The sequence below is a fragment of the Galeopterus variegatus genome, unplaced genomic scaffold, assembly GCF_000696425.1.
Source record: "Galeopterus variegatus unplaced genomic scaffold, G_variegatus-3.0.2 Scaffold6583, whole genome shotgun sequence".
NCBI classification, from domain to species: Eukaryota; Metazoa; Chordata; class Mammalia; order Dermoptera; family Cynocephalidae; genus Galeopterus; species Galeopterus variegatus.
The window spans coordinates 93,236-93,724 of record NW_007732694.1 but is presented as its reverse complement, the minus strand read 5'-3'; positions in this window follow the sequence as shown (position 1 = coordinate 93,724).

The following is a 489-nucleotide window of genomic DNA, read 5'->3' as shown; positions in this document are numbered from 1 at the left end:
GTGTTATCAGCACCGCACTCTCCCGAGTGAGCCACGGCCGGCCCCATCACTTCATTTTTTTTAATCTTCCTTTTTCTTTTTCTTTCTCCTCCCCCCTTCCCGCCTTGATCCCAGCCCCATCCACCTCTTCCCATTTATATTTATATTTTCTTGTACTTGGGTTCTTCAGGGTAGCTAGGAATAGATCTCTTTAAGGCAGCTGCGGGATGGACATATGTGGCTTCCCCTGTCCTCTTCTTACTTTTTTTCCTGTAAGAAACCTTGAGGCCATTTTCACAGCATGGTGGGCTGGCATTCCAGAGGGCACCCTATGCCCCAAACCAGAGGAACAGGGAAGGCCCCAGACAGCCAAGAGCAGCCCCTACCTGGGTCATTTTCATTGTTCTTTATAAACTGCCTCAAACGTTTTTGTTTAAATTATATGAATCATCTTTCCTTTGAGCTCCACAGATGTTAAATATAAGAAAAGAGCCAGAAAAGAGAGGACGA